Source organism: Erinaceus europaeus, chromosome 2, assembly GCF_950295315.1.
Source record: "Erinaceus europaeus chromosome 2, mEriEur2.1, whole genome shotgun sequence".
NCBI lineage: Eukaryota > Metazoa > Chordata > Mammalia > Eulipotyphla > Erinaceidae > Erinaceus > Erinaceus europaeus.
The window spans coordinates 55,687,317-55,706,948 of NC_080163.1; the positions used below are offsets into that span (position 1 = coordinate 55,687,317).

Consider the following 19,632-nt stretch of genomic DNA (forward strand, 5'->3'; position numbering starts at 1 on the left):
TCGGTTTCTCTTCCTATCTCTCCATTCCTCTCAATTTCTAGCTATCTCTACCTAATAAATAAATAAAGATAATTTAAAAATTTAAAAATAGAAAATACTTGTAATTGCAAGTTTTATTTTTTATTTAATTTAATTAGCTTATTTATTTTGCATCAAGACAAAGAGAAATTAAGGGGGGAGAGACTTGCAGCACTGTTTCACTGCAAATGAAGCTTCCCCACTACAAGTAAGGACCTGGGGCTGGATGCCTTTGTTCTTTACTTACCAAATGTTTATTGACAATCTATTTGGTCTAAAGACTATGCTGTTCCCTGAATATTAATATATAGTAGTAGTATTTATACTAATAGTTATAGATTTATCTTTATATCCAATAAAATAAAAATAAATAAAATACTTTTAAAAATAAGAACACTTGGGGGTTGGGCGGTAGAGCAGTGGGTTAAGCGCACTTGGTGCAAAGCTCAAGGACTGGGAGAAGGATCTCGGTTTGAGCCCTCAGCTCCCCACCTGCAAAGAAGTCCCTTCATAGGCGGTGAAGTAGGTCTGCAGGTGTCTGTCTTTCTCTGCCCCTCTCTGTCTTCCCCTCCTCTCTCCATTTCTCTCTGTTCTATCCAACAACAACTACATCAATAACAATAATAATAATAACCACAACAATGATAAAACAACCAGGGTAAAAAATGGCCTCTAGGAGCAGTGGATTCATGGTGCAGGCACAGAGCCCCAGCAAAACCCTGGAGGCAAAAAAAAAAAAAAAAAAAAGAACACTTACTGAGCACAAGTATGCACTAGATGAAAAAAAATTAGAGATGAAATGAAAAACTAGTTGACAGGATGAGAAAAAATATTTGTGTATTAAAGATTTCATAAAGGATTAACATACAGTATACATAAAGAAGTCATGCAGCTCAATAGCAAAAAAAAAAAAAAGAAAAAGAAAACTATGCAATTTTTAAATATGTAGTGAAATTGAATAGACATTTTTCCAAAGAAGACACACAAAGAACTAATGAGTATGTGGGAAAGTGTTCAACATTATTAGTCATCAGGGAAATGCAAATCAAAATCACAATGAGATGGCACCTCACACCTACTAGAGTTGCTGTCAGCAAAAATGACAAGCGATAACAAGTATTGGTGAGATTGTGAGAAAAAAAAATTTGTGCACTCATGGAAGAAATGTAAATTGGTAGGTCACTTTAGAAAACAGTGCAGAGATGCCTCAGAAATTTTTAAATAGAACTACTACCATCCAGATGTCACACTCCTGGATACATATCCAAAGAAATTAAATCATCAGTTTAAAGAGATATCTACATTTCCAAGTTCATTGCAACATTATTAACAACAGCCAATACATACAAAAAAATGGATACATAAAAATACATTAAAAAAAAAAAAGGACCAGTGTAAAGATCCCGGTTTGAGCCCCGGCTCCTCACCTGCAGGGGAGTCGCTTCACAAGTGGTGAAGCAGGTCTGCAGGTGTCTATCTTTCTCTCCCTCTCTCTGTCTTCCCCCTCCTCTGTCCATTTCTCTCTGTCCTATCCAACAACAACAACAGCAATAATAACTACAACAATAAAACAACAAGGGCAACAAAAGGGAATAAATAAAATAAATATAAAAAATTGCATCCATTCCAAGATGAATTGATAAAGAAAATGTACATGCAACATAATTTTGTCCAGCTATAATGAAGGTATTCCTGCTGTTAATAACAGTGTGGTGGACCTGGAGAACATTAGTCTAAGTAAAATGTTGGACTGAGAAAGGTAAATACTATATTATCTCACAAAGAGGGCATAGAGGAACTGATGATGCAGTACAGTGGTTGAGTGCATAACCATGCATGCACAAGGACCTGGAGTTCAAGTCCCAGATCCCTTTTTGTCACTGTGGTGACAAAAGCTTACCAAAGGTGAAGCAGTACTCTCTCTCCTTTTTGTTTATTTTACATATTTTTAAACTTTAGTGCTATGGTTTCTTTTATCTCTTTCTTTTTTATTATTTTTATTTATTGGGTAGAGACAGAGAGAAATAGAGAGGGGAGGGGGTCATAGAGAGAGAGAGAGATAGAGAGACACCTGCTTCACCACTCGAAAAGCTTTCCCCCTGTAGGTGGGGACTAGAGGCTCGAATCTGGGTCCTTGCACATTGTAACATGTGTGCTCAACCAAGTGCACCACCACCCAGCTCCGCTGTCTCTCTTTTTTATATCTTCTTCTTTTCTCTTGATTTCTCTCTGTCTCTACCCAATAAATAAATAAAATATAAAAGAGATATTATGTTTTTTTAAAGACTTAGAAATAGAAAATAGATTGGTTGCCCTGAAGAAATCGATGAGGCATCACTGGATGAAAAGGGGAAGGTTGTCAAAGGTTATAAGATAAGTAATTCTTGGGGACATAATGTACAGCATGGAGTTAACAATGTTGTGTTGAATATTTGCAAGTTGAAGAAAGACCAGACCTTGCAAGTTTCTTCACATGAAAAGACAACTTCATGGATGTGTGACCTAATTGATGGAAGTTAATTAGGCATTGTGGTGATCCTGTCCCAACTTGTACACACCCAATATGTTGTGCGTCTAAAGCAGATTGTTATGTGTTGATTAGATCTCAGTAGAACTGGGGGCTAAAACAATGAACACCATAGAAATCTATAAAAATATGGAAAAACACGTTTACAAAATACCTACTTTGTACTAGGCAGTATTCTAGTCACTGGAGAAAGAACAATAAAAAAAAAAGATGAGAATTGGCCTTGAAAAATTTTCAGAATAAGGTTCATCCATATTCATCAAGATAACCAGCAGGTCTGGTTCCTTCCCGGAGCCTCAGCTATAATCCTAATCCTAGTGGCTCTTACCTTTCACCTGTTTTCTAATCTACCCTCAACACTGTTGTGACACAAGACATGAATTGGATTTGAGGACGTAATTAGCATATGGCAGAGGCTGATGAACATAATTAACATACATCTAGGGAGTCTGGCGGTAGCGCAGCAGGTTAAGCACACATGGTGCCAAGCTCAAGGACCAGCATAAGGATCCGGGTTCAAGTCCCTGGCTCCCCACCTGCAGGGGAGTTGCTTCACAGATGGTGAAGCAGGTCTGCATGTGTCTATCTTTCTCTCCCCCCTCTGTCTTCCCCTCCTCCCTCCATTTCTCTCTGTCCTATCCAACAATGATGACATCGATAACAACAAGAATAATAACTACAACAATAAAAAAACAAGGACAACAAAAGGGAATAAATAAATATTTTTTTAAAAGAAGCAGAAAATCTTTTTCAGGATCCATGCAGTAGTATGAACAAGGACCCAGGTTCAAGCCTCAGTTCCCACCTGCAGGAGAAAAGCTTCATGAGTGTGAAGAAGTACTGCAGGAGTCTGTCTTTTCTTTCAAGGCACCTGCTCTGCTACCCAGAACCCACCATACTGCCTCTCACAGGAGACTGAACATGTGTAGCCAAATTCAGGTAACTAACTGATGGACTCATGGGCCCAGCCAAGTCTTATCTATTACCTATCTTGCTGTACCTAAATAATACCATTCCATACTGCTGTACTGTGATGTAATAAATCTATGATCTGTCTTAAACCTGTGCCAAGCCACTGCCAAAGACTTTTATTTTTTAATTACTATAAATGGCACCCATATGTGTTATAATTTTTACCCCATCCTTTTTTCCAATGCCCTTAGTCCCCACCTGCAGGGAGAAAGCTTTGCCAGTGTGAAGCAGTGCTGTAAGTATCTATCTCCCCCTTCCCTCTTGGTGTCTGTTTCTTTCTAATAAAAAATAAAGGTGAATTAAAATCTGTAAAGAAAAATATCATACATTTTTGTGGAAAACCTTCCTTTCAATTATTTTTTTAAGGAATTGTTTTATTTCATAGGAATAAAAGATGGCTAGGGTGGAAGGTTACAAGGTTGGAGGTTGGGTAGAGCCAGAGTACACTCTAGTACATGTAGTACTGAGAATAGAACCAGGAGTCTCAGGCACACCAGTCCTGCACTCTACCAGTTATATTTCCTTGGCGCCTCTCTTTTTATATTATGTCTATTTCTGGAGTAAATTTTCTATCATCAAATCAAACGAAAGGGAACAAAAAAGCTTCAGGGTTCCAGGAAGTGGCACAGTGAACTTAGGAGTTGAATTTAGGAGCATGAGTCCTGAGTTCAATCTCTGAAATTGTTAATAAATGAATAATTAAAAAAAAAACTTGAAACCAAAGAGCTAGGCAGACATCTACCCTGGTTTAGACAAAGATGTTCGGGTTTGAGTAACTTAACAGGATGCAGCAAATAGAGTTGGGGTCACCTCAGCCAGTGGGACCCCAGCTCCATCCGTATCACTCTGCAGCAGTGCCCATCATTCCTTCAGGAGGACCAGTGTCCCTGGAAGCTGTCAACAGACAGGAAGGGCCCCAGATCTCTCACCACAGGGGTGCCCCCTGGACCTCCCCAGGATCAGCTCAGCAAATTGCAGCAGCTCCAGGGCAGAAGGCAAGGCTGCTGACCCACTGGCATAGGCAGAGGTCACCAGCTTCAGGCTCCCATCTCCCCTGGGCTGGGTGAGCTGCCTCCTCTTTCAAGAAGCTCATCTTCCTGTATCTGGGCTCCCAGAGCAAACCTGGGATCAGAGAGGGCAGCCCACACCTCACGCCACAAGGCTGGCTATGAAAATATCCTTCCAGGACAGTGTGTCCTGCACTCCCAGTTCTCCTCCCAGCGTGTTTCAAGCATGAGGAAACTGAAGACCCTGAAAGTTACTCCACTTGTTCTACATTATCTTGGCATGATGGAGGTACTTTGTGCCCTTAAATGCAAACCTCAGGATACCACCAGCAAGCATTATCCCAATAGGCAGTTCATGTTTAAAAAGGAAATCCCTAGAAATGTTGGCACACCTGGTAGAGTGCACAATGCCATGAGAAAGTTACTGGATTCAATCCACCAGTCCCCACCTGCAGGGGGTAAGCTCAACAAACAGCAAAGCAGTGCCTCAAGTCAGTCTTTCTACTCTCCCTCTCCCTTTCTTCCCATTTCCCTCTCCGTCTTTCTCCCTCTCTCTCCCTTTCTAGGTCCTCCTCTCCTCTCAATGTTTCTCTCTCTTGATCAGGAAAAGAAAAAGAATGAGGGAGGAGAAGAAGGAAAGTCCTGAGTGAGCAGGCAGGGATAGTGTGATGTGTGTGTTTACTAAGTACCAGATACAAGCCTAAGGCCTGGACAGACATGCCCCACCCCATCACTCCCAGAGAAAGGAATGTCTTTTGGCTCAGTTTAGCTCTCAATTTGGGTTAACAGTCATTGACCCTGAGAATGGAGCAGTAGGTTCACTTCAGGGGGATTTTCTGGGCACCAAAAGGCAAGGAGACTGAGTCCACAGGGTTGGAAATAGGGGACATGGAAGGAACTTGACTGCCCACCAATGTTGGGTAGTATGCCAACTCCCCTGGCTTAAAGCTCCTGTCTCTAATCCTGCTTAACTAAGCACTGGCATGCCTGCAGGGCATTGGTTTGATCCCACTTAAAGCTGTGGTCTATTTACATAAACCACTGTTAACTAAGCACCACCCTGCCTCCAGGGCATTGGTTTAACCCCCACTGGTTCAAGATGTCTTTTTGCTCCGCCCCCTCTCCTAGTACACCCTGATTTCCACCATTCTTTTGTTGCTCCACCCTCTCTACCTCACATCCTGTTTCCACCCTACTTGGCAAGTATATATAACAGCTGCTCTTCTGTTTTAAAACACTGTTGTTTTGTGCGGGCTATGTTGTTTTCGCCAGGCTGGCTTCACAAGCGGGTAACAGACGACCAGGGACTCATGGTTGAGCTGTAGGCAGTATCTCTTTATTCATGCAGGACGTACCAACAAAACACTTGGAATTGCTTTCCGGCTCCAAGAGTTCCAGTGTATCTCCTGCGATGCTAGCCCGGCACAAGTTCCTGATCCCTCTCCCATGCAGCAGCCTAGGTTGGCTCCTGTTGAGTTCTCTCCAACCCAGAGAGCACTTGCTAGGGAAGAAGCACCCTCAGCTATCCCGGCATACCAAGATGGGAATGGTCAAGTAGCAATATGCATCTTGTCAGTGAGACAATGAAAGTGAGATAATATGGCTGGGAAACAGCTCACTCAGTCGAGTACACACAATACCATACTGGAGGACCAGGATTTGAGTCTCCAGCCACCATACAGGAACACCTGCACAGGGGAAGCTTCATGAGTGGTAGAGTAATGCTGTGGCATCTCTCTCTCTCTCTCTCTGTTTCTTAACCTCTAGTATAGGTGCAGACACCCAGCAATAGCCCTAGTAGGAAGAAGGGAAAAATAAGAAAAGAAGGAAGGAAGGGAGGGAGAAAGGAATAAAGTAAAGAAGGAAAGAAAGGAGGGAGGGAAAGAGGAAGGGAGAAAGGAAAGGAGGGGTATTCAGGCAGTAGCGCAGTGGGTTAAGTGCACATGGTGCAAAGCGCAAGGACCAGCATAAGGATCCTGGTTCAAGCCCCGGCTCCCCACCTGCAGAGGACTCCCTTCACAAGCGGTGAAGCTGGTCTGCAGGTGTCCTATCTTTCTCTCCCCCTCTCACTCTCCCCTTCCTCTCTCGATTTTTCTCTATCCTATCCAACAACGACAGCAATAACAACAATAATAGTAACAACAATGATGAACAACAAGGACAACAAAAGGGAAAAAATAGCCTTCAGGAGCAGTGGATCTGTGGTGCAGGCACTGATCCCCAGTGATAACCCTGGAGGCAATAAATAAATAAATAAATAAATAAGAAAGGAAGGGAGGAAGAAAGGGACCGAGGGAAAAAGGAAGGGAGGGAGGGAGGGAAGGAAGGAAGGACGGAAGGAAGGAATGAAGGAAGGAAAGAAGAAGAAAGAGATAGAGACTAAAATAAAACAAAGTTCAAGGAGTCCAGGCAGTGACACGCCTGGTTGAGCAAACATAGAACTAAGTGCAAGGACCTGAGCAAGGATCCGGATATAAAGGATACAAGGATCCAGATATAAAGGTCTAGATATAGTTAAAAAAAAAAAAATCCCTGTGGTCCGGGAGGTGGCACAGTGGATAAAGCATTGGACTCTCAAGCATGAGGTCTGGAGTTCCATCCCCAGCTGCACATGTACCAGAGTGATGTCTGGTTCTTTCTCTCTCTCAATCTCTCTCTCTCTCTCTCTCCCTATCCCTCTCATTGATAAATAAATAAAATATTTTTTAAAAATCCCCAAGACATAGAAGGAAGCAAAAACTAAAGGAACGCATGCAAGGCTTACATCACAGTTCCATTTATGTATAAAAGTAAATGACACATTGAACACATAAAAAAGGATCTGGGGGGGCTGAGTTGGACAGTAACTCAGTGGGTTGAGCACACACGACGTAAAGCACAAGGACCAGCGTAAGGATCCCAGTTCAAACGCCCAGCTCCCCACCTGCAGGAGAGTCACTTCACAAGTGGTGAAGCAGGTCTGCAGGTGTCTACCTTTCTTTTACCCTCCTCTCTCCATTTCTCTCTGTCCTATCCAACAATGACGACACCAGTAACAACAACAATAATAACTACAACAATAAAACAAAAAGGGAATAAATAAATATTTTTTTAAATTTTATTTATTTTTTTATTGGGGAATTAATGTTTTACATTCAACAGTAAATACAATAGTTTGTACATGCATAACATTCCCCAGATTCCCATTTAACAATACAACCCCCACTATCTCATAGGCCTGACAATGGCAATTTATGTATCCAAATATCCTTGAGCACCGTTTCTGTGTCCCCAACTACACAGGGTAAGGAAGCCACAAGGACAGAGGGGACAGCAGCATTGCCCTCCTATCAGAAAGAGAAGGTGTGGAGAGGGGGATGCAGAAAAGGATACTACCTCTTTTTTAAAGTTCTTTGAATTTTTTTTAATAACAGTAAGTTATTTACAAATGTATCCTTATGAATATGTAAATATGTAGATGAGAACGAAGGAGGGGGAGGAGGAGAAGATATTCATGACTAAGTGCTATGTCTCAGAGGTGATGATGGAAAGCAGGCCAGGGTATCTCCTGACACTGGGATGTCACAGCAGGTGACACTCATCCCAAGCAGGATGTCCACTGCATATTGGAGGGGAAAAGAAGCAAATGAAAGTAGTGCTACATTTTCTGCCACCAGCATATTTTATGAAAAATTCTACCACACAGAGTGTCCTGAGACCCCCACATAGAGCACAGCTTGCAACTTACGGTAGCTCCTGGCTGGGGTGCTCTGATCCCATCTTATGAACTTGTGTCACCTTCTGTGAATGTGTTTATGCAGCCTGACCCTGGGTCTCCTTCTCACCTGCATCACCTGTCAAAGGAGAGAGACAACTCCCTGTTCTCCCTCCTCAAAAGTGTATTGTGCTGCCCAAATATACATCTAGAGCAGATAACAGAGTAGCAAAGATTCACTGGGGACATTGGGACTCCAATGCCCCATCCCCACCTCCCCTGGATTTATCTTCTCCACAGAAAAAAATTGCCAAGTAGAGAGTAGTGGGGCAGCAGAAATCTCTCTGCCTGTTAGATGTGCTACTACCTCTCAGTCAGTTATGTTATTAGATTTGGACCAGAAACTCCAATTCAAATCTTGATGCTTGTCTGCTGCACGTTGAATTATTTTACATATATTTATCCCTATAAAATATTAATTCTAATAGTATTATGCACTGGAGCTATAAAAACAAGCTCACCTCACATTATAACTGTAACGATGTAAAGAAGCATTGAAGGTGTATGAAGGATTTTGCCTGTGTGAAAGCCACACTATTATAATTAAAATATAAAAGACTTCACAGGAGACATGGCTGCTGGTTTAAAACAATCAAAGATTTATTACATGGTGGTATATCAGTATAGAATGGTATATTTTAGGTACAGCCAGATAGGCAATTATTGGCAGAATTAAGAGTAGGCCAGGCCCGTGAATCCATAAGTTACCAAAGTTCAGCTCCACGTGTCATCTTCTGAGATATGCAGGACCAGGGTCCTGGGAGGCTGGGTTGCCCTGAGCACCAGCAGGAAAATGAGTTGGGGTGGGGGGCACCTCCTGGAAATTAAATCCTTTGGTTTATGTAGGTCTGTCAGCCTGATGTCAGCTGTATGCTAATTATGTTCTCATAGTCAGCCCCAGCTAATCAAATCCCAAAGTCCTACTCACAGGCTGTGTCACAACACCCCATGAGTGTGTGTGTGTGTGTGTGTGTGTGTGTGTGTGTGTGTGTGTGTGTGTGTGTGCACGCCAGGGGCAGGGGGGATGTCCCCCAGTCCTGCTTCGGCAAGCTGTGGGAGTTGTGAATCATCTGGACTGTTCATGACTAGAGGAGTAATGGAGGCCCAGGTCAATAGACTATGTCTGGCCATGCAAGAAACAAAATCTCTGTTCAGAAAGTCTATAAGGAACTGCATCCACATTAACAACAAATTCTCAAGTCCTCAGGAATTCAAGTTCCTTCTCATAGCCTCGGGCCAAGCTAACTTTCTGGATTTCTCTCTTCTTGCTCCTCAGCATCTTCAGTAGACTTGAGTTGCTACTTCGTTTGTTATATTTATTTATTTATTTATTTATTTATTTATTTATTTATTACGGGATAGAGACAGAGAGAAATTGAGAGGGGTGGGAGAGATGGAGAGGGGGAGACACAAAGATATATATACCTGTAGCCCTGCTTTACCACTCACGAAGCTTTCCCCCTGCAGGTGGGGACCAAGGGCTTGAACCTGGGTCTTTACACCACCACCTGGCCCCTAGACATGAGTTTTAAAACTGATTTACATAGGGGGCTAGAACATAGGTGACCACTGAACAAAGTGTCCTGCCATTCACAGGATCCAGGTTCCAACCAGGGTGCCACATGACAGTACCATGGCATTGGGGCAGGGTGTGGGTGGCTCTGGTCCTCAGGTGTCTTTCCCATTCTCTCCATCACTGTAAGTGAAATAAGAATAAGAAAGTCACCTTTCACTGTTTTCAGTCCATCTTGGAGGGAGCTTGAAGGAATCATGTTAAGTGAGATAAGTCAGAAACAGAATGATGAATATGAGATGATTTCACTCACAGGCAGAAGTTGAAAAACAAGGTCAAAAGAGAAAACACTAAGCAGACCTAGACTGGAGCTGGCGTATTGCACCAAAGTAAAAGACTCTAGGGTGAAGGGGGGGAGGGTTCAGGTCCTGGGACATGATGGCAGAGGACCTACTGAGGGTTGTATTTTTATGTGGGAAAGTGGGAAATATTATGCACGTACAAACTATTGTATTTACTGTCAACTGTAAAACATTAATTCCCCAAATAAAGAAATTTTATAAACTCCATAATTCTAGTAGAGAGAAACTTCTAAATATTTTATAATATAAGTTTTTGAAATGTTAAAAAGAAAGGAAGGAAGAAGGGAAGGAAGGAAGGAAGGAAGGAAGGGAAAAAGAAAGTCACCTGGGAGGGTGAAATACACCTGCTGGTGCTGAGAAACTCACAAACCAAAAAAAAGTCTTTTTCCTTAGGAACAAAACGTGCAATGAAGGCAGCCTAGGAGGTGGCTCAGTCGTAAAACTCAGACCATACATGTAGGGGCCAGAGTGGTGCTCTGGCCCTCCCTCTTTCTGGTAAAATGAATAAATACATTTATTTTCAATGCAGCTATATACTCAACTATTTTCACCATGGTGCTATTTTACTCCATAATCTAATGAATAAGTTCTAGTGATAAGGAGAATATAGATGTCTCTGTCTCAATCTTTTCCTGGGCATTATTGATCAGTCAGTGGGTCAGTGGTCAGGATCCAAAACCACATTTCCTCCTTTGGTCCCTCCCCCTCTTCCTTACACAGTGGAGTTCTGAGTCCCCAAACCATGGTGGTCTTGTTACTTTGAAGACTTTAGTCAATTTAGGAAGAGGTGTTTCCACATCTGCACCCAAGAGCCCCACCACTGGGTGTCCACCCCTTCCTCGTTTTACCCACTATCTTCCTATTGTCGTCCGACTTTACAAAAGCAGGTTACTTGGAAGATGATCTTAGGATCACACTTTGAGAAACATGCTATGGACCAGGGCTTCTCAATCCCAGATACACTTCTGACTCACTTGGACAGACTCCTCAAAAAGCACATTCCCAGCATTTACCCTGTTAGTGAATCAGCATCTTTAAAAAGATAGTTCTGAAGTGATTCTGGTTCTCTAAAATGTTGGCAAGTATTGCTCCCAAAGGTCCCTTTCACAAAGATGAAGGATAGGGCATAGACAAACTTAGGGGTTTGTTTGTTTGTTTTGTTTTTTTATTTTTTTATTTTATTTATAAAAAGGAAACATTGACTAGGATAAGAGGGGTACAACTCCACACAATTCCTACCACCAGAACTCTGTATCTCATCCCCTCCCCTGATAGCTTTCCTATTCTTTAGCCCTCTGGGAATATGGACCCACGGTCCTTGTGGGGTGCAGAAGGTGGAAGGTCTGGCTTCTGTAATTGCTTCCCCGCTGAACATAGGTGTTGATTCGTTAATCCATACTCCCAGCCTGCCTCTCTCTTTCCCTAGTGGGGAAGGGCTCTGGGGAAGTGGAGCTCCAGGACACATTGGTGGGGTTGTCTGTCCAGGGAAGTCTGGTTGGCATCATGGTAGCATCTGGAACCTGGTGGTTGACAAGAGAGTTAACATATAAAGCCAAAAACATTGTTGAACAATCATGGACCTAAAGGCTGGAATAGTGCAGGTGAAGTGCTGGGGGGAGGGAGGTCCTCCATTTTGTAGATAGCTAATAGGCATATTTTAGTTATATTCCAAAGGGCCTGTGGCTGTACTAGTTGTTTTTTTTTTCCCTGAGCCTGAAGTATGATATGCAGGTGGATCCAAATTATTGTCTGGGGAGATGATGTCACGGCTGGAAAAAGGACCAGAAAGCTGGATCAGGGAAGAAAGGAGTTTTAATGCTCAGTGCTCCTCTTTCTTAGTCTGATCCACACCAGTTAATTAAAGTTCTGAACCAGCAGGGGGCAGCACAAGCAGGGCATTTGAGCAGGGAAGCGAATATTTTCTGACAAGAACAGGGCTCACACACAACCTGCAATTATACAGAAGGTCCCTGTTTCTGAAGTTCCTACGAAGTCACTGACTTCTAGATGCTTGTACCACACCTGTGGTGAGGAAGATATTGATATGTAAGGTACATGCTGTCTGAGAGAAGTCAGGCAATTTCTCTCAGACCATATTTCTGATCATTGGCAGAGGTGGATTTCCTCACACATTTGGAGATGGAGAGAAGACAGCATAGGAATCACAAATAGTAGCTTCATCATTTAAAATGTATAGGAGAGGGACAGGGAGATAGCATAGTGGTTAGTTAAATGACTGTCATGCCTGTGCCTCCAAGGCACCAGTGTTCAATCCCCAGCACCACCATAAACCAGAGTTGAGCAGTGTTCTGGTAGAAAGAAAGAAAGAAAGAGAAAAATAGTAAGCAGCTGTAAGAAATTATGAAACTTTTCTTATTAAAAATACTTTATTCATTTATTTGGATAGAAACAGAAATCAAAAAGAGAGAGGGAGACAGGGAAAAAGACACCTGCAGCACTGCTTCATCATGCATGAAGCTTCCCTCCTGCAGATGTGAACCAAGGGCTTGAACTTGGATCCTTGCAGATTGTATGTAGTATGTGTGCTCTACCAGGTGCCTGGCCCCAGAAAACTTCTTTTTTCTGTACAATATAGATGGAACAGGAGGGGATCATGTTGAATGAGATAAACAAGAAGGAGAAAGAGGAGTATCAGAAAATCTCACTCAAAGGTGGAAGATAAGAAGCAAGGCAAGGGGCAATATGAGGTGAGACTTCAATGAACTGTGCTGTAGGACCTGGGGGCACAGCAGAAAGGAGGTAGTTGTGATGGGAGCAGGGAGTCTGAGCCAGTGCCCTCTGGAGAATGAGGACACCAGCTTGGTGGAGATGAAATATACTGATACTTACCTTAGGGAAATATGGAAAGGTACCCCTGTGACAACAACAACACTGTAACTCAGTATTTCCTCAACAAAATGATAATAATATATTTTTTTTAAAATGTAGGAGAGGGGGTTGGGAGGTGGTGGTACACCCGGTTAAGCTCATATAATACGGAACACAATGACCTGCGCAAGGATTCCAGTTCAAGCCCCCATACCCCCCCCACAGGGGGAGTTGCTTCACAAGTGGTGAAGCAGGTCTGCAGGTGTCTTTCTCTCTCCCTCTCTATCTTCCCATCCCCTCTTAATTTCTCTCTGTCCTATAAAAAAATTGAAAAAAAATGTCACAGGAGCAGTGGTACACGCACCAAGCCCCAGCAATAACTGTGGAGACAAATAAAGAAATAAAATTAAGTAAATGTGCAGGAGAACATGAACCAGCAACACATGTACACAGCATACACATACATGCATATGCTCACACACACACATACCACACAACAACTTTGTTGTCCAAACCTCAACTCTACCTTCAGCAATTCTGCCTAATAATAAAGTCCAGATGTTTGTCATCTAACAACACGAGATTCTTATAACAGTTAAGCAAAAAAGCAGTGTAAACATGGTATCTACCCATTTCCACTATGCATAATCAGCAAAAGTGAAATAGAAGCATCTAAATCTCTTAGCTAGCTAATTCTGGATTTTTTTTTTTTTTTGCCTCCAGGGTTGTCAGTGGGATTCAGTGCCTGCACTATAAATCCACTGCTCCTGGTGGCCATCTTTTTTCCATTGTTGTTATTGTTGGATAAGACAGAGAGAAACTGAGAGAGGAGGGGAAGACAGAGAGGGGGAGAGAAAGATAGACACCTGCAGACCTGCTTCACTGCTTGTGAAGCACTCCCCCCCCTTGCAGGTGGGGAGCCGGAGGGCTCAAACGGGGATCCTTGAGCCAGTCCTTGTGCTTTGTACTATGTGCGCTTAATCTGGTGCACTACTGCCCACCCCAATTCTTTTTTTAACTAAACATTGATTAGTTCAGATTTATGGTGGTGCAGGCAACTGAACCTGAGACCTCAGAGCCTCAGGCATGAAAGAAAGCCTATAGCATAACCATATTGCCAGTTTCTGATTATTTTATTAAGACTTACTTATTTGAGAGGGAGGGAGTGAGAAAGGTAGAAAGAAAGGGGAAGAAGAAGGAGGAGGAGATGAAGAAGAAATAGAAGAAGAAGAGAAGGAGGAGGAAAGCCAGAACTCTAAGATTTTTTGCTGTAGCTTGTTCAGTTCCAAGGATCAAACCTGCAGTCTCATGTATGTAAATCTTTTTATTAAAAGATTTTGAGGTTTTCTTAAAATTTTTTATTATCATCTTTATTTACTTATTGGATAGAGATAGTCAGAAATGGAGAGGGGAGAGAGAGATAGAGAGACACCTGCAGTCCTGCTTCATCACTTGTGAAGCTTTCCCCCTGCAGGTGGAGACCGGGGCTTCGAACTCGGGTCCTTGGGCACTGTAACATGTGCATTCAACCAGGTGCACCACCACCCGGCCCCATGTATGTGAATCTTATACTCACCCAGCTGAACCATCTCCCCAGCTGCCAGTTTTTTGTTCTTAGAGTACATTTTAATGTCAAAAGCTACTACAACTTATCAAACTTTAATATACAGGCAAGATACCCCAAAGTCTCATTAAGTTGCAGGTTCTGGGATTTACTGGATGATTCTATAGGTCCAAGACAGGGCCTGAGTTTCCATATACTGTAAGTGGTATCACCTGAGTCACACACTGCCACTCTTTTTCATGAATGGAGAATTCAGGTCAGCATGGAGCTGTCAATGCTTGCATCTCTTCCTACTGAAAATAATTCTGGTGTTTAAAGACACGTATTTTGGGGCCCAATGGTGACACACCCAGTTAAGCACACATATTACCAAGCACAAGGACTTGGGTTCAAGCCCCTGCTCCCCACCTACAGGAGGTCTGCTTCACAAGCAGTGAAGCAGGTCTGTGGGTGTCTTTCTGTCCATCTATCTCCCCACCCTCTCTCAATTTCTTTCTGTTCTATCTAATTAAAAAGACATATACGCCTCATACATAATCCTGAAATCAAGTACGCCAACTAAGTTATATTCACCTGAACTTTAAAAAATAATGTATATATAGTCATGTCTGGCTACATGTTTCTCAATTATCCCAAAGATCATTCCAACTAAATGAGATTCACTCTCCACCCCTACATGAGCTTAGACTTCTGGTATACCTGCTCTGGGCCTTTCTGCCAGAGCTCTTGGAAGAATTCAAGGTTAAATGAGATCATGTAGGCAAAGCCCTGAGTGCAATGCCTGGTACATGGCAGCTCTCAGTAAAAGGAGGCTTTCTTAGGCTTTTGGCCTCCAGCCTCTAAATGCAGGGCACCTGCTCTGCTGCCTTTCCAAAGAGTAATAGAAACAGGGTTCTGCAATTAGAGCCTGGCTGCAGAAACCAAGCTGCCTGGCTCCTCTCTGCTGGATGGAGAGTGGGGAGCTTGTCCTTCTCAACCCACACTCTGCCTGTCCAGACTGGGGGGTTCAGAAGAAACATCCAGTGTTCTTCCCTATACTCACTCACTGATATGCTGAGCACAGTTCCAATGACTAGATTCACAGCATTTTTACTCTGCTCTGGGGGCCAAAGAACATTAATAAAGATGTCAAAGCTGAGAGTTGTTTGGAGAGCAAAGAAACAAATGAGCAAAAATTGCAGTCTTTGATTCCATAATGAATTTTGCATAAAGGGCGCTGTATTACAGCACACCAGAGGCCAGGATGCCCCCCCACACACACACACACTGCATTCCATTTTTCATGATATTAAACTGATATTAAAGGCATAGCTGAGAAAGTATATTTGAGCATATATCCTGATTTGAGCATGTGGACCCGAATCATTCATATTTCATAACATCGTAAAAGCCATGAGCTGAGGAGAAGCACAGAATCCAATCCCTTCACCTTCTGGACATGTAGAATAGAAGCATCTGGGTGTTGGGGGCCAGGGAGTGGCACACCTGGTTAAGCGCACATAGTATAAGTGCAAAGACCCATGTAAGGATCCGGGTTCGAACCCCTGCTCCACACCTGCAGGGGGTGGGGAGAGCTTCACAAGTGACGAAGCAGGTCTACAAGTGTCTATCTTTCTCTCTCCCTCTCTATTGCCCCCTCCCCTCTCAATTCCATTCTGTCTGGAACTCTGGTAGTGGGAACTGTATGGAATTGTACTGCCCTTATCCTATAATCTTGTCAATCATTAATAAATAATTAAAAATAATCAAAATAATGGAAAAAACAGTGGCTTCCAGAAGTCGTAGATTCATAGTATAGCACTGAGCCCACAAAATAACCCTCGAGGTAAAAAAAAAAGCATCTGGGTGTTAAGTAGCAGAGCTGACACCTTCAGCCTCTTCTTCTCAAATAAGCATAATTATGTTTTTACACATTACTGCCTGACATACAGGTTCCACTCCTGACCAGAAGGTAGTAGAAAGAAGTACAGAGTTCTTCCCTCTGAGTTCTCTCTGGCTATGACATCCTCCCTGCTCATTTGTATACTATTTACTGAGCACCTACTATATGCCAGACACTGTTCTGAGTGTCTGGAACAACTGCACCTACCTCCAAGTGGACAGTGAGTCAATAAAAATGCACAAATGCGTTATACATGTTGTTTAGGCTACTTCTGTACTCTAAGGGGGAATGAAAGAGGGTGCTGTAGCAGAGAGGGGCTGAAGCAGGAAGAACTTGAAATGCTTTGCTAGGAAGTATGTTCACCAGAAAGACCTGAACTGAGAGAAGAAGCCAGCCATGTGGAAGTCAGAGTAAGGGGTCAAGAAAGAAGGAACACCACCCATCAAAAGCTTGAGGCAAGTGTTGAAGTATAACAGGAGTCTTGTTCCCCTGGGAAGAAGAATTTCATCGGGGCATGGGGAGATGGCTCAGCTGGTAGAGCACACACTTTACCACGTGTGAGGACCCAGATTCAAGCTCCCAGGTACCACATAGGAGCACTGCGTGAAAGGGAAGGCTTGAAAGAGCGATGAAGCAGAATTCCTTCTTTCTGTATTTCCTCTCCCTGTCTTTCATCCTTTATAAACAAAGAAACAAGGAAGCAAGAAAGAGAGAGAAGGAAATAGGGGAAGAGGGAGTAGAAGGCAAAGGAGAAGGGGTGGGGAGGGGCTGAGGGGCTGAGAGAAGGGAAGGAGTAGAAAGAAGACAAAAACTTCCAGGAACTCTGAAATCATGTAGGCCTCAGTGAAACCCTATGTTTATAGTATTGAGATGGGAAAAAAAAAATTAAATTACTGATAAGCCTGATTGCAGAAAAGATTTTCATTTAGGGCCTGAGTGGTGGCTGACCTGCTAGGGCATACCCACACAACCATGCATTAAGACCCAGGTTCAATCTCCCACTCCCCACCTACAAGGGGGGAGTTTCATAAGCAGTGGAGCAGTGCTGCAGACATATCTCTCTGTCTCTTTATCTCTATCTTTCTGCTTCATATCCTCCATTGGAAAGAAAAGAGGAGGAAAAATGGCCACCGGCAACAGTGGAGTCATATAGACACTGAGGCCCTGGTGGCAAAAAAAAAGGGGGGGTAAAATAAATTTTTTTTAAATATGCATACAGAGACAGAGAGAATAGAGGGAAAACAAAAGAAAAGTGAATTGGCTGTCTATAGGAGCAGTGAGCATTGGGGCTCTAATTCCTAGTCTATTAGAAAAAATAAAAGGCAGACTTGAGAAAAAAGGAAAAATAAAAGCTATGCTTTGGTTTCTCAGACCTCTTGCTGGGCTTACAGGCTGCTTGTGGTTTCTCCCAATCTCTGTTTTGAGGTTATTCAGCAATTATTCCTCCAATACTTCTCCGTAGAGCAGTAGAAAAACAACAACAAAGAAATCACTGCTTCTTATAGCTACTGAGGGTGGCAAATAGCTGCACCCTGGTCGGTCTCATAAGGCTGGATGCACAGAGTGCTTATCTGACTGGAACAGAGTGATCAAGGAGATGATCAGAGATGGGGTGAAAGGTCTAGGCTAGACAGCATGCTGTAGCTGTGGACATGTGTTAAAGTTTCTCCAGACGGTTCAAGACAGACTGAGATTCAATCTGGAGTCTCCAGGCTCACAGTTTTTATGGTTCTGGGTCAACAGTGCTGTGTAGGCCCCATCATCTTGTTGAATCACCAGGTCAGTGATGGGAAGGGCCCTGCCATGGCGACTGGCCAGGCTGTACACATGCTCAGGCCTCAGTACAGGACAGCCCTCCAAAAGCCAGAGAAGCCCCCAGGAGCAGGCGGCCAGCACTGAGATGGAAAGTAGATCCCTCCTTTCCCTTTAGTCACCATGACTCATACAAAAGTCCTCAGTCATGAACAATCCTGCCGGCCCACAGAAAGTCCAAGGCAACTTTTATCATTATTATCCATTTTAAACCACAGAAAAATTCATGAGCATGTTTTTTTGTTGTTGTTTTTGAAAGAAAGGAAGAAAGAAAGAAAAGAAAGAGAGAAAGAAAGAAAGAAAGAAAGAAAGAAAGAAAGAAAGGAAAGAAAGAAAGAAAAGTGCAGCATAATTGTTATGCAAAAGACACTCATATCTGAGGCACCAAGGCCCAAGGCTCAATCCCAGCACTACCATAAGCAAAGCTGAACAGTACTCTGGTCTCTTTCTCTCTCACACACATTCTTACTCTTTGTGTATCTTTCATACTGTATCTCTCATTAAAAAATACATTAAAAACAAAAAATTGTTAAATAATGTTTAAATAAAGAGAGAAGAGAAAATGGAGAGAGAAAGAAGGATCCCAGTTTGAGCCCCTGGCACCCTACCTGCAGGGAGGTTGATTCACAAGTGGTGAAACAGGTCTACAGGTGTCTGTCTTTCTCTCCCCCTCTTTATCTTCCCCTCCCTCCTTAATTTTTGTCTGTCCTATCCAATAAAATATAAAAAATAAAAATGGCCACTAGGAGCAGTGGATTCATAGTACTGGCAGCAATAACCCTGGACGTGGTGGGGGGTGGGGGGAGAGAAGGAAAAAAATGGATGAAGAAAAGAAAGGGAAAAAATAAGTTTTGATGTTTAAGACCCATGTGCCCTCATCTCTCCTACAATCCTTGCCTGCCCCCCTACCACTATCCCACAGGAATCTAAATAGTGTCATTATTATTTAAGTTCTCCCAGACCATCTCTTATGCCTTAAAATGAATATGTGTGCTTCCCTAGAAGACAGCGTGGGTTTTATGAGTTTGCTTTAATAGCTCACAGCCTGTTGGGTATCATGGCTCTGCAACATGACTTTGCTCACCACCAGACAATGGGTCTTGAGTGGCTATCCAAGTGTTCCATAAACACTCACCTCATTTTGTTCATGCCTGAGTTATATTCCTCAATATGACATGCCACTGATTACCTCTGGATTTTAATGCAAACCATTTTCAATTCTCCTAGCATCACAAAATAATACCGGAATAAAACTTTTTCTCTCTCCCCTGGGTGAGTACACCACTACAACAGAAGGAAGAAGTTATTATTCCCAAATGGAAATAAAACAGTAGAAGGACTGTCCAACCTCCTAGAGGTCATCTGGTACCCCCAGACATTTCCTTGTCATTA

General features: G+C 42.8%; 1 long non-coding RNA gene across 1 annotated transcript in view; it reads right to left on the reverse strand.

Moving 5' to 3' along the window:
- Nucleotides 1–8,353, reverse strand: part of LOC132536938 (uncharacterized) — a 28,059-nt gene extending 19,706 nt beyond the window's left edge. The window contains exon 1 of the long non-coding RNA XR_009548466.1: nt 8,252–8,353. This is a non-coding gene — a long non-coding RNA (uncharacterized LOC132536938). The remainder of the gene's footprint in view (nt 1–8,251) is intronic.
- Between the last annotated feature and the right edge of the window lie 11,279 nt (nt 8,354–19,632).